Source organism: Penaeus monodon, chromosome 4 (genome assembly GCF_015228065.2).
Source record: "Penaeus monodon isolate SGIC_2016 chromosome 4, NSTDA_Pmon_1, whole genome shotgun sequence".
Classification (NCBI taxonomy): Eukaryota; Metazoa; Arthropoda; class Malacostraca; order Decapoda; family Penaeidae; genus Penaeus; species Penaeus monodon.
The window spans coordinates 10,460,048-10,475,047 of NC_051389.1; the positions used below are offsets into that span (position 1 = coordinate 10,460,048).

At 33.7% G+C, this 15,000-nt stretch overlaps 6 non-coding genes across 6 annotated transcripts; 1 reads left to right on the forward strand and 5 right to left on the reverse strand.

Moving 5' to 3' along the window:
* Positions 1-1,681: 1,681 nt before the first annotated feature.
* On the reverse strand, positions 1,682-1,753 carry Trnap-ugg. The gene has a single exon. It is a non-coding gene; the product is annotated as a tRNA-Pro (tRNA).
* A 3,815-nt stretch (positions 1,754-5,568) lies between these two features.
* On the forward strand, positions 5,569-5,640 carry Trnap-ugg. Its single transcript has one exon. It is a non-coding gene; the product is annotated as a tRNA-Pro (tRNA).
* Positions 5,641-9,277: 3,637 nt separating this feature from the next.
* Trnap-agg lies at positions 9,278-9,349 on the reverse strand. The gene has a single exon. It is a non-coding gene; the product is annotated as a tRNA-Pro (tRNA).
* A 2,428-nt stretch (positions 9,350-11,777) lies between these two features.
* Positions 11,778-11,849, reverse strand: Trnap-ugg. Its single transcript has one exon. It is a non-coding gene; the product is annotated as a tRNA-Pro (tRNA).
* A 1,286-nt stretch (positions 11,850-13,135) lies between these two features.
* On the reverse strand, positions 13,136-13,207 carry Trnap-ugg. The gene has a single exon. It is a non-coding gene; the product is annotated as a tRNA-Pro (tRNA).
* A 784-nt stretch (positions 13,208-13,991) lies between these two features.
* On the reverse strand, positions 13,992-14,063 carry Trnap-agg. Its single transcript has one exon. It is a non-coding gene; the product is annotated as a tRNA-Pro (tRNA).
* Positions 14,064-15,000: the final 937 nt, after the last annotated feature.

A 15,000-nucleotide genomic window follows, 5' to 3' on the forward strand; every position in this document is an offset into this window, starting at 1 on the left:
TCTCTATTGTTGAACGAGTATAACACAGAGGTAAACACGCAAGATAAGGTAGACTGGGACAGTGCTTGAGCGGTGGCGATGCCGGGCTCAGCAGGGGGGGGGGCGTAGAGGTGGAAGGCTTGACGGATTACGCAAGAGACTTGCTCTGCTTGGGTCATCCTTGGTCAAGATTTTTGGAAGCTAATGGCTTGCACACAATTATGCTTGCATACCCACTGTATTCTTTTTTATCTCTCTCTATGTATGTATATATATATATATATATATATATATATATATATATATATATATATATATATATATATATATATATATATGTGTGTGTGTGTGTGTGTGTGTGTGTGTGTGTGTGTGTGTGTGTGTGTGTGTGTGATGAACATTAGTAATAATAGCAATAATGCTATAATGTAACAAAGAAAATAACAGAGATCGGGGAACAATGGTCATAATTGCAAGAATCCAAACTGTAGTGATTATATTTTTCATTATTTTTGCTGCAACAATAACAGCGCTTTAACATTTGATATGATTGCCCTGACTGTTTAATGATATGATGCATGACTGAATTTATAATATCAACAGTTATCTTTAATTATATTTTATTTCCTGCGCTGATTTCTCATCTTTATCATTATCATTACTATTTCATGATCACCATTACTCTACCAGTATAAAGATTTTGCAAATTAGAGTTATATATTTTTTTAAAAGAAGACAAGCAGGGACAAACTGGATTTTGAAACATGCGTCATATCCCGGTGAGATCGAGCTAACCTCCTTGTCAATAAGCTAGTAGCTTCAAAGTCCATATAAGTATTTATGTGGACTTTGTGTAGCTTCATTGGCTGAGCAAGCTAATACATTCTGCATTGACTGTTCGTGGCTGCAGAGGTAACTTTATGTCGGCAGTTGTCTGTTTTCCTATCAAATTAATGCCTTGGTACTCAGGCTTCGCAGGAAAGAGCCTTTAGCACACGGATAACCTACAAAAGATTTTCATTTCCATAACTAATATTCGCCAAGAATAGGATACGGTGTACTCTGGATTTTTATGTATTTTAATGTTTGATATATGTACGTATGTGCGTGAATACATGTTTGATAGGCCATATCAATTTAGATAACGAGCCAAAAGTAAGATTTCAATGAAGCTATCGACTCCTAGGATAAATTGTGCAGCACATTTATGATTTTAGAAAGGTAGTGGCAATGAAACAGCTGACTCGAAATGAAGGATACAACCTCGGAAAAGATGAGTAAATCTGATCACAAGAGGAATATCGACTCGGTCGTTAGGAATTGATGTAGTTGAGTAAAAAGTATTTGTGGATGATTAAGAAAGATAATAGTTTATAGAGCATCCAGTAACAAGGCAAAAATATCATTTCAGTGAATTTAAACAGATCCGTCAACCGTGAGACTATGATGGTAATAAACACGAAGATCACACTTGCACAATCCTGAAGTTCTTGGTATATCTCACAACTCACATACATATAATAGTTACAAATGCTTGTACATATGTGTGGGAATATTGCCATTTGTTGACGACCAATATATCTAAGGATATTTCCCGTTTCACAGCATTTAGTCTTCTGCAGAACACTCTGTTGATATTTTTACTATTGTAACATTACGCCATACAATCTTTAAAAATTAATATTCATACTTTGAAAATCACGGGCCTGACCGGGATTTGAACCCGGGACCTCTCGCACCCAAAGCGAGAATCATACCCCTAGACCATCAGGCCGGTTTTTACTTAAGAGAAAGTCAGTCTATCCCAATCGCGCCGCTCCGACTGCCAGTCATCACAGCTCCGCGCTTTCTTTCTATCGCCAAGGCCTATAGAGGCATTTTGGAATCACTGTTGGTCAGTACGTTACCGTCATCATTATTGTTGTTTTTGTGTGTATCATTATTTTTATTATTGCTATTACTTTTACTATCATTATTCTTTTATTATTATTATCATTATTTTTTTATTATTATCAACACAGCCTCATCATTGCAATTATTATTATTATTATTATTATTATTATTATTATTATTATTATTATTATTATTATTGTTGTTGTTGTTGTTGTTGTTGTTGTTGTTATTATGGTTGTTGTTGTTGTTGTTGTTGTTGTTATCATTAATATTGTTAATACTATTATCATTATTATTAATATTATAGTTATTACTATTATCATCAGCATAATTTCTGCTTTTATAATCAACATCATTCTTATTTTTACTATTAATGTTATCATTATCATTATAGTTAATATTATCAGTTAAATATTTTTCTTATTGTCATTCTCATTATCAGTATTATTGCTGTACCTATTGTTACCATTACTATTGATGATATTTTCTTATCATTGTTATAAGGATTGTTGTTATAATTTTCATCTCGTTTTATCCGAACAGGTGTTCTCATTATTCTATTTTTGCGATGGTCCGTATACCAGAGAGGATGCAACAAAATACCGATGGTCATACTGAATACTGTATAAAGTAAACTGTATAATATGTATCGTCTGAATTCACAATTACCGCACAGGAAAAAGAATAAGACGGGAACACACGCACACGCACGCATACAAACACACGCGTGCACATTGTTCAGTCTACTGCAGAATCAAAACTACTATAAACAACTAGAGGCATTTCGCAAAGAAACCCTAATCCAGCACTATATTCACAAAAAAAGAAAGGGCAAATTTACATCACACAGTTTTAACGGGATAAATGTGTTTGGTCCAAGAATATTACCTTCTCAGCAACTAGCCTATCTGTACCAAGGTAAGAAACTACACCTTGAACCGATTTTTTTAGACTTTGCTCTCAGTAATGGTTAACAACAAAAATATATGTGCTATTCTCGTGATGAAGTGAAGATGTTTTTCCTGTTTTCTCTTAGCTGAATGGACTGGTTAGGAAGGGACTTATTACTTTAAACTTGCAATTCTCAACCTGGAAGTAATATGTTAATGTTGGTGTAACGGAGGCAGACAGAAAAAAAACGCAAAGAAATTCGGTAGGATAATGTATACAGCATACAGTGATTATGTATAAAATATATACGTAACTTTTATTTCAGGAATTATACGACTTGATTTATTATAAATTCACTTGCCTCGCAAGGAAAACAGAAATATCAGTTCAAACTATTAATCAAATTACATGTATACATACATTCATACACACGTATATATACAAAATATGCATTTATATAATATACATAGATATATGCATATATGTGTATATATTCATATATACATTTATGTCAATGAGTATTAATATGTTTTTTTTTGTGAATAGGGGTAGTATGACTGTCAGGTCAGGTGTTTGCCTGCTACAGGTATCACGTAACCCTGTACTACCTGTCTCAGGTCGAATCGTCGGCGACTAAACCGGCAACCCATCAATTTTACTTGGTGAGGAGGGTAGCTAAATTCCCAGAGGCAATAAAAACAAGAGCCATCGAAGGGCGGGGTCCGTGTGGGACGTCACCGACCATTTAGATAGAGATGGTGACTCGATAAAAACACCCGGAAGAAAACAACGGCAAACTAATTCCGTATTCTGCCTAGTCAAATCATGCAACTCTCAAAAAAAAAAAAAGTAGGATGGAAATGCATGATCGTCGACGCCCTCGCGCATGACATAAAAAAATACTTTGCTGCCTCGATAGCCTAGTGGTTACAGCGTTGGAATTAGGCCGCGGTGGCCGAGTGGTTAGAGCATCGGACTCAAGACTGGCACGACGGCAATCTGAGTTCGAGGGTTTGAAATAAGAATGAAATAATTAGTCAGGAGTAATAAATTAAGACAGATTCGTTAACTCTGAGATTATAGTGGTAACAAACGTGAAGATCACACTTGCACAATCTTGAATTTTTTAGATATATTTCACATCTCACACATAAAGCATTAACATATATGTGCGGATATAACCAGTTGCTAATGACCAATATAAGTTATTTCACATTTCACAACATCAAGGCTTCACTACAGTTTGGTAAGGAAAGTGTTCTTGTCTATTATTCTTTACTGTTATGAAATCGGTATCTTTGTAACTCATTCATGCATAATTCGGCTGACGTCACCATAGTTTCGCTTTTTCCTGCTATCGCTAAGGCCTGAGGAGCATTGTGGAATCAGTTTCTCATTTCAGTATCGTCATTATTGTTGATTTATGCATATTGTCTTTATTAGGAATATTATCATTATAATTGTTTTTACGGTTATCACGTTTATTATCATAGTTATCATAATTATTTTATCAGTAGCAGTAAAAGTATCACTATTATTATCATTATTACCAGTATCAATCCTGGTATTGTACCTGTTATCATCACTACTAATAACATTTTCATCATTATTGCTATCATGATTTTATCATGTTATCATCTGAAACTACATAAAAGAACGAGAGGGAAACACTCATACACACGTGCACATACATACACACTCATACACACATCAAATCTATTAAGTATATTGCAGATTCAAAACTATTAACATGACACTAATTGACTGATTGATTATCTAAAATTATCAACAGCGAAATCTCTTTACAAAAGTGCTTCTCAACTTTTTTCGCTCATTACCTAAATTGATATGGCCCATCAAGCATGTTAACCCTCTTCACAAAATGTTTTCATAATCATGCACACTCGCATATACGTGTAGGTGTGTATGCATGCATTTATATATGTTAATATGTATGTATGCATTTATGTATGTTTATATGTATGCATTTATGTATGTTAATATGTGTGTGTGCTTTCATGTATGTTAATATGTATGTATGCATTTATGTAAATATGTTAATGTGTATGCATGTATGCATGTACGTATGTATGTATACATGTTAGTATATAGGTGTAATACACAATACAGTTTATTCAAGTTCAAGTTCTCTACTTCTTGTTCTGAAATATACTTCACAATATGCAATATACACATCGACTTAGGTAAACCTTAGCTGCCGTTAACGAAGACACAGTGTGAGGCAAGTTCAGACAGGTAAGTGAGCTGACTAAGCAGGCACTGAGCGCGTCAGCCTAAGAGTTGCTGACTGACTGACTGTGTCATACGTGTCAAACACCTACGGCCTGCTACATACGTAGCTATGTCTTTACATTACCTTAATCGATATCCTTATATATTTATTTTTTCCTTACAACCAAACCTCAATAAATAAATTGCATTATACACAATACATGCAAAGTTGTATTTATGTGAATATTTTTGGAGAAGGGCGATTAAGACTATCTGTACATTCCTAGTATCAGCTCAGAGGAAATAGGATGGTGGAGGAAGATCTTCACTCCTGCATGAGCATGAATAAGGACAGAGTCGTAAAAATTATATCAGGTTGTAGTTTACCGCCTGCATGGTGCTTTCAAACCAGCTGTTGAGTAAGAGATAGTATTGAACCAAACACGTTTATCTCGTTAAATTGAGATGTAAATTTACCCTTTTGTTTGGCGAAATAAAGTGCTTAGTTGGGTTTTCTTTGCGAAATGCATGAGTCACCTAAAGATAGAATTTTCCAATTAATGCTTTGAAACCGGCCTGATGGTCTAGGGGTATGATTCTCGCTTTGGGTGCGAGAGGTCCCGGGTTCAAATCCCGGTCAGGCCCACAATTTGATTTTTTTTTTTCTTATGGCGCAATGTCACAAAAGTAAAACTAAAAGACAAAAACACCTTCCCCACTAAACCAAACCAAACCTAAATGCTGTGAAACGGGAAATGATAAATATTGATCAACAACTGGTTATAGTCGCACACATATGAATACATATAAAACATATATGTAGGAAATATACGTATTTGAGTTGGGAAACATTTCTAGAAATTCAGGACTGTAAAGATTTGATCTTAGTGTCTCTTATCATACTCTTAGGGTAAGCGACTCTAAGATATTACTCCTAAGTATTTCATTCTCACTGACACACAACTGCTTTTACCATATTACTAAAGGCTAACCCCTTTATAAAATATTCACCTCAATCATCCAGAAAATATAAATATAAATATGTGTATGTGTGTGTGTGTGTGTGTGTGTGTGTGTGTGTGTGTGTGTGTGTGTGTGTGTGTGTGTGTGTGGTGTGTGTGTGTGTGTGTGTGTGTGTGTGTTGTGTGTGTGTGTGTTTCTAAACTTTATCAATTACTGATCTCTGAGCCTATATTCCTTTTCTAGTTAATTTGATTTACATCTTATCCCTCTTAAGTCATAGCATTTGCTTCAGTTCATTTGTATAATTGTTACTCAACCTGTCTAGAACTATCAACGTGCTGCACAGTTTATCTCATTAAAAGGGCGCTTCATTGAAATTACTATACAAGTTACCTAAATCGATATGAGACATCAAGCATAAAAAAATGAATTGATACTCATGTACACACGTGTGTGTATACATAAATGAATACATATATGTATATTTATATGTATATTTGTGTGTATGCATATATGTATATGATTTATTATTGTATGTATGCATCGGTGTATGTTTGTGCATATGTATATATGCATGTATTATGTGTATATAAATGTGTACATGTATTATACTCAAGTTCACTTTTCTACACCTCTGCTTGTAACATAAGCTGAGAAGCTAAATATACTGCAAATATGCCTTAGGTACACTTAGCTGCTGTTTACGAAGGAAGCAATGAGGCAGAGTCAGGCAGTTGCGTGAGCTGACTAAGCCGGCACTGAGCACGTCTGTCTCGGGGTTGTTTTGTGTGAGACACCCACGGCCTGCGACATATATCTTTAGATTACTTTCATTGATGGTTTTAATTGATAGTTTTAATTGAGTTTATAATACATTAAGTTGTACAATTCATGAAATGCCATATATTTTATACATTGTATCGTATATACATCCTACCATCAAGTTAACACCCCCCCCAAAAAAAAAAAAAAAAAAAAATCCAGTACACATGCATTTCTGGTTTACTTTTATTTATTTTTCATATAATAAATGATATTGATGTGTGTATTTTGTAAAGTATATTATCTTTTTTTATGTTTCACTGACAATTGTTTCTTTATTGGCATAGTTACTTTGACAAAAATACTTGTAAGCTCTCAGTCTATTGTACATAAGTATTTTCAGGAAATTGAATAAAATAAAACGCTGGAACGGGATTGATATTTAAACCTTAATATTATACAAATATCTCTCTAGTCTTGTCTTCTGCTGACGATAAGCCTTAACGGACTAATCACGGCTGTATATAGTTTGGCTACTCTGAAATCAGCACGGCTTCAGCGGACTAAATACGGCGACAGAAATATTGTTTGGCCAAGAGACCTCATCCTGGGCTCTGGCGGACTTATGCCGCCGTCAAACCGAGATAGACGGTTTAGCCACGTCTCTACAATAACAACAAACGCACCAGTGAAAAACAACAAGCTAAGGGTAGCGTAAGCCTTACTTCTGACTGCCATACGTGTCAAACACCCACGTCCTGCGTCATATATATTTAGATGACTTTTGATTAATAGATTTAATGAACTGATATATTTCCTTGTATTTAGATACATAGATTGTATAGTAATATGTATTTTATACATTACAACTACATAATACGTACAGTATCCTACGACGATATTATCTTCGTTACGAGAAGTGAGGTTAAAGTGATCAGTCCATTCATAGTATCAGCTCAGAGGAAACAATGGCGGAGGATGATCTTCACTTCAGTTTGAGAATGTGCTGAGGACAAAGGATAAAAGTCCTATCAAGGTGTAGCTTATTACCTTGGTGCTGTCAATCTAGTTGCTGTGAAAGTTATATCCTTGAACCAAACACACCTGTCCCGTTAAAACAGTGAGATATGAAGTCATCCTTCCGTTATGCGAAATAAAATAGTTTGCTCGGTCGGGTTTTTTACCGAAATGTTTAGGTTTATAGTGTTAGATTATAACAAGGAAAATACTTATCAATTCAAACTATTAATGAAAGTAATCTAAAGATATATGTCTTAGGCCGTGGGTGTTTCACACGTCAGCATCCCCGAGACTCCCTGCTTAGTCAGTTCACTCAACAGCCTGACTCTGCCTCAGTTTTTTTTCGTAAACAGTAGCTAAGTTAGACTAAGGCATATTGTGCAATATATTAAGCTGCGCAGCTTCTGTTGCAAGCAAAGATGTAAAAAAGTGAACTTGAAATCACTATATTACTATACACACTCATACACGCATAATACATACATATATGCACACACACACACACACACACACACACACACACACACACACACACACACACACACACACACACACACACACACACACACACACATGCACACACACACACACATATATATATATGTGTGTGTGTGTGTGTGTGTGTGTGTGTGTGTGTGTGTGTGTGTGTGTGTGAGTGTGTGTGTGTGTGTGTGTGTGAATATATATACATATTACATATGGAAGAAAAAACCCACAATACAAAAACTAGATTTATTGAAAATGAGACTACAGTTTCGAAATCCACCTGGATTCCATCTTCAGACCTGAAGATGGAATCCAGGTGGATTTCGAAACTGTAGTCTCATTTTCAATAAATCTAGTTTTTGTATTGTGGTTTTTTCTTCCATTGTATCAACACGGAAGAGTGTTTTGCTATTCACATATTACATATGTATATTCATTTATATATACAAGTATGTGCATGATTATCAATACATTTTTTATGAATAAAGTAATACTGCTTGATGTGCAATATCGATCTAGGCAACTTGTAGAGTAAGAGATTTCAGTGAAGCGTCCTTTTAATGAGCTAACTGTGCAGCACGCTGATAGGTTTAAGTAGGTAGAATAAATATTAAATAACTGAGTTGAAGCAAAGAATTTAAGCTAAGAAAAGATAAGTAAATCAGGTTAATCAGAAAATGAATATAGGCTCAGTGATTAGTAATTGATAAAATTGAGAAATATGTATATATATATATATATATATATATATATATATATATATATATATATATATATATATATTGTGGATGATTAAAGAGTATTTCTTAAAGGGGTTAGCTTTCAGTAATAACGGAGTTAACTTTTAGTAAAAGCAGTTTTGTGACAATAAAAATCAAATTTATAAGAGTATAAGAAAGCAAGATCAAATTCGCATAATCATGATTTTTTAGAAATGTTTCACAACATATATATCACCTACATTTACATTTTATTTGTATTTATATGTGCGAATATAACCAATTTAGTACGGAATTTTCTGAATCAAATTTTATTTTCATTGGAAAATTACGGGCCTGACCGGGATTTGAACCCGGGACCTCTCGCACCCTAAGCGAGAATCATACCCCTAGACCATCAGGCCGGTTTCGAAAAGCATTGTAGAAAGTCGGTATATTTGTAGCTCACTCATGTACGATTCGGCTGCCAGTCACCATAGCTCCAGGCTTTCCTGCTGTCGCTATGGTATTGTGGAATCAGTTTCTTATTTCATCATCATTAACATTATTTTTATGTATATAACCATAATTATGAATATTATCATTATCAATATTATCACTATTATCATTATCATAAATAATATGACTTTTATCAGCAGCAGGATATATCATTGTTATTATCATCATTACTATTACCAATATCATCAAATATTTTCATAATTGTTTTCGTGATCTTATGCATGTTAGGATCTGAAACCACACTTGCGGAGGCACGCGAAACAACAAGAGGGTAATACACTCATACAGACGCACATGCACACTCACACAAGCAGTAAGTCTATAACGTCTACTGCAAATTCAGTACTATTAATGTGATACAGTAAACAAACCTAGGCATTTCGCTAAGAAACCCCGACCGAGCAAACTACTTTATTTCACGAAAGGATGACTTTACATCTCATAGTTTTAATGGGCCAGATGTGTTTCACAGTAACTGGCTGACAGCACCAAGAAGGTAATAAACTTCACCTTCATCGGACTTTTATGCTTTGTCATCAGCACACTCTCATGCTAAAGTAAAGATCCTCCTCAGCCATCATGTTTCTTCTAAGCTGATACTAGGAACAGACTGATCAATTTAAATCCGCGAATATCAGTTCGAAGGTAAAAACTCGGAAAACCGAATAGGATATTGTGTGTATATATACAACATTTATATTACATGAACTATCCCATTTGCTATATTAAAAACTCAGTTGCCTCTTAAGCGAAAATGCCTATCAATTAGTAATCGAAAGATATATGTCGCAGGCCGAGGGTATTTGACAGACACGACACAGTCACTCAGTAACCCTAAGGTTTACTCGCTCAGTGTTTCTCTTAGCTCAACTGCCTGAACTTGCCTCACTGTTTCTTCGTAAGCAACAGCTAAGCCGATGTTTATGTTGCGTACTGTGTAGCATATTTACTTGCGATGCTAACAGTGACATTGAGTTCATTACATTATTATCATACATACATGCACACATTCGTACATGCATAATACATACATAAATACATAAATACGCATATATGGATACATAGATACATGCATGTATATAAGCATCAAATACACAAGTATCCCTACAAACATACGCATATATATATTCCTATATACATGTGTGTTTTTTTAGAACAGGGTTAACTTGGTAGTGTATATAGTATAGAGTGGTAATGATAAAACTTATAACATATTACATGAATTATACAATTTGAGCTGAGTCAAAGTAACCTAAAGGTATATGTCACAGACCGTAAGTGTTTCACACGTACGACACAGTCAGTCAGCAACCCTGAGACTCACTCTACAGCATGACTCGTAAACTGCAGCTAAGATTTACCTAAGGCGTATTGTGGCTGTTCGGCTTCTGTTACAAGCAGATGTGTAGAAAAGTGAACTTGAGTTCCCTGTATTACTGTGTATCATCCATACAGGTATACATTCATACACGCACAATACATGTATATATACATACATACATCATATAAACAAATATCATACAAGTATACATAAATATTCATTCATGTATACAAAAGTGTGTGCATGATTATCAATACTTTTGGGTGAGTAGGTTAACATGCTTGATGTGCCAAATCGATTTAGGTTACATGTAGAGTGAGAGATTTCAGTGAAGAGTTCTTTCAATGAGATAAACTGCAGCACGTAGCTAGTTCTAGGTAGGTAAAAATAAACAACTGAATTGAAGCAAAGAATATAACTTCAGAGATGATAAGTGAAATAATTTAATCAGAAAAGGAATATAGACGTAGCGATTAGTAATTGATAAAGTTGAGAAATATATGTATGTATATATATATATATATATATATATATATATATATATATATATATATATATATATATATATATATATATATATATATGTATGTATGTATATAAGTATGTATGTATTTGTGGATGATTAAGGAAAATATTTCGTAAAGGGGTTAACTTTCAGTAATATAGTGAAAGCAGTTTTGTTCAATAAGAATGAAATACTAAGGAGTAATAATTTTAGCTAGATTCGCTAACCCGAAAAGTATGATAAGAAACACTAAGATCAAATCTACACAACCCTGAATTTTTAGAAATGTTTCCCAACTCACATACGTATATCACCTACATGTATATTTCATATGCATGTATGTGTGCGAATATAACCAGTTTTTTATTATATATGCAAGATCATTTCCGTTTCACAACATTTAGGCTTTCGCATGGTTTAGTACGGAAGGTGTTTCTGTCTGTTATCTTTACTTTTGAAACATTACACCATACAATTTGTCAATTAATATTCATTATTTGAAAAGTGTGGGCCTGACCGGGATTTGAACCCGGGACCTCTCGCACCCAAAGCGAGAATCATACCCCTAGACCATCAGGCCGGTTTCAAAGCATGAGCAAGTCGGTCTATCTGTTGCTCACTCATGCACGTTCCGGCTGCCAGTCATCAGCTCAGCTCTTTCTTGCTATCGTTGTTTGTCATTTCATTATCATCATTATTGTTGTTCATTTATTTATCGTTAGAATTACTCTCATTATCATTATTGTTATTATTTTTGTTATTATTGTCATTATTATTATTGTATTAGGGGCCCGGGGCAATTGCCTCCTGTGCCCCCTTTATGAATCTGTCCCTGACCATATGGTGTATGCAATATATTTTTTAATGAATTACGAAAACTAGGAGAATGTACAATCAGAAACCACAAGAGGGGAACACACGCAAATAGTAGGTCTCTTACATCCACTGCAAAACTACCAATTTAACACTATAAACAAGTGTAGGCATTTCGCAAAGAAACCCCAACACTTTCCTACGCACATTCTCATGCAGGAATGAAGATCTTCCTCCACCATTCCATTTCCTCTGAGCTGATACTAGGAATGTACAGATAGTCTCAATCTGTGGGCAATAAGCAGTCTTGGTGGATAACGGAGGGGTGACAGAAAAAAAAAGTCAAGAAACTTGAAACTGACACTTGACGGCAAGATATTGTATATAGTATACAATAGCAATGTATAGTGTATACATATGATATATATATGTATATATATATATATATATATATATATATATATATATATATTATATCATGTTTATACACCTTATATATTTCAGAATATATAAAACATTGGTTCGTTTTTAAAGACCACGGACCCTTTTAATGATCTCATGACAGCTATGGACCCCATTCCCAGAAATATTCTCATAAACACAAGTTTGCATGCACTGTATATAATATACTTTCTTTGTTAGATTTGATTGTCTCAATACATAGATCTGATACACAAAGTATTATCAAACTTTAATATATACAATATATATATATATATATATATATATATATATATATATATATATATATATATACATATATTATTTGATCTCCATGGACCCCAGTTTAAGAACCCCTGATATAAGCCAACTTGCAACAGAATATAAGTTACCTGTTAAGGAAAAATAAAAAATCAAGATAATCTAAACACATAGCTACTTGTGTAGCAGGCCGTGGGTGTTTGACACGCATGACACAGTAAGTCAGTCAGCAACTCTGAGGCGTCAGCCTCAGAGTTGCTGACTGACTTACAAAAAAGGTCAAAAATTTCACTTTTATAACCGTAAGCTATACAATTTTCTGGGTAATTTTAGTTTCAGTTTGAAAATTACGGGCCTGACCGGGATTTGAACCCGGGACCTCTCGCACCCAAAGCGAGAATCATACCCCTAGACCATCAGGCCGGCTTCTACTTATGTAGTAGAAAGTCTGTTAAGTTTCTCTTGCGAGCTCCGGCTGCCGCTCATCATAGCTCCGCTCGCACCTGTTACAGATACGATATAAAGAACATAATGGAATTTTTATTTATTATTATAGTACCATAATCCTTATTGTTGTTATTTATATAATTATTGTTATCATTATTATTGACATTATCATCATTATCATCATCATCTTTATTACTACTATTATCATTATCACCGTTATCATTAATATTATTATTGTTGCTATTATTTTTATTATATCTTTTTATTTATTATTATTATTATTATTATTATTATTATTACCAGTGTTATTGTTATCAATGTTATTACTATTATCATTATTATTATTATTGATACACCTACCATTATCATTAGTAGTATTATCATTTTTATCATTACTATCACTATTACGGTCACAATTATTATTATCATTATTATTGTTATTATTTTTATTGTATTATTAATATTGTTATTATTACTATTATTGTTGTAGTTGCTGTTATCATTATTACTTTTATTATTACCAACACTATCATTATTATTAATCGTAGTAGTGTCATTACTAATATCACTATTATGATTACTACAAGTGTTTTATTATTATTATTGTTATCATCATTATTAGTGTTACTCTTACTATAACCGTAACACAATAAATTTTCTGTTAATTTCATCTACTTTTACTACTATCTAGTAAACCAGTATATCCTACAAGTCGACATATTATTCATCATTCAATTTCTCAAATTACTAGGAAAAGTGTGGGCCTGACCGGGATTTGAACCCGGGACCTCTCGCACCCTAAGCGAGAATCATACCCCTAGACCATCAGGCCAGTCGACTCATCATGAGTAGGAAGTTGGTCTGTGGTTTCCTCACTCACGCACGCTACAGCTGTCGGTTGTCTTAACACTGTCTTCTTACTTTACTTGGCTACAGTCTTGTTTCTCAATATATTCATTGATGATACTGTTTTTTTTTTGTTACTCTTGTTATCATGATCAATATTGTTTATCATTATTAACATCATTATCGCTATTAGTAGTAATAGTATTTTTTGTTAGATAAAGCTTTAACTAGTAATATCAGTGATGATAAAACGATAATGATAAAAATCATCATAGATTATGAGTAATATAAGTTATTACTGCTATCATCATTAACGATTTATTATTATTATTATTATTATTATTATTATTATTATTATTATTATTATTATTATTATTATTGTTGTTGTTGTTGTTGTTGTTGTTGTTGTTGTTGCTGCTGTTGCTGTTCCTATTATTATAGAGAGGCAAGGATTGGTAATACAATTCTATATACCATTTGTGTGTGTGTGTGTGTGTGTGTGTGTGTGTGTGTGTGTGTGTGTGTGTGTGTGTGTGTGTGTGTGTGTGTGTGTGTGTGTGTGTGTGTATGCATATATATATATATATATATATATATATATATATATATATATATATATATATATATATATATATATATATATATATATGCGTATGTGAAGAAACGATGTATATTTTTTTACACATGTCGGTCTATCTATTCATCTGAGAGTCGATTAACCTCAGTGTATTTTGATACGACTATCACTACACAAACTGTTATCACTTAGCTTTAACTTGACATCCGAAATCGTCCTTATCTAAATCGACTCGCGGATAAACTAACAATACTTTTACGTTAAACTTCTTGGCCTTTCACTTTTCATAGACTATCCATCATTTCATCCATCTAGATCGGTCCCCCACTTCTAAATGCTGACTTTT